Source organism: Nestor notabilis, unplaced genomic scaffold (assembly GCF_000696875.1).
Source record: "Nestor notabilis isolate BGI_N333 unplaced genomic scaffold, ASM69687v1 scaffold31903, whole genome shotgun sequence".
Classification (NCBI taxonomy): domain Eukaryota; kingdom Metazoa; phylum Chordata; class Aves; order Psittaciformes; family Psittacidae; genus Nestor; species Nestor notabilis.
The window spans coordinates 19,988-20,392 of NW_009921084.1; the positions used below are offsets into that span (position 1 = coordinate 19,988).

Genomic DNA, 405 nt, shown 5'->3' on the forward strand with positions numbered 1-405 from the left:
TATATATACATGTTTGTCCAAAAATACCTGAAGGACAAGTGCTAATCATGAAAAGTACTGTTTAATAAAATTTGGATTATTCTGTTTCAGAATCCTCCAGGGTAATTTAACATGATAAAACCAGTGGATTAGTAGACAGCATATAGTGAATACATATGGTAAAGGCTAAGACAAAGTAGATTTAAGAGTCGCAAAGGACAAAAATAATTTATAGTGAGTTACATGGTGCTTCTCTCTTCCTATGGATCTGTTTATTTTCAGGGTTCTTCCTGTTCAAGTTAAATGAGAGAGAGTTTTCCTGTAGAGGTTGTTAGTAACTTGTTGATTACTTTTGGCTCTGTGACATGAAGCAGAGGTATCCACTGGCTCCCCTGGGGGGCTGGCAGGGGGGTTGCATAATGTGGG

The 405-nt window shown here is 37.8% G+C and overlaps 1 protein-coding gene across 1 annotated transcript in view; it reads left to right on the top strand.

Moving 5' to 3' along the window:
• Positions 1–405, top strand: part of LOC104402984 (chromosome unknown open reading frame, human C16orf70) — a gene marked incomplete at its 5' end in the record, with an annotated part of 22,005 nt that overhangs the window by 18,883 nt on the left and 2,717 nt on the right. The window lies entirely within an intron of this gene.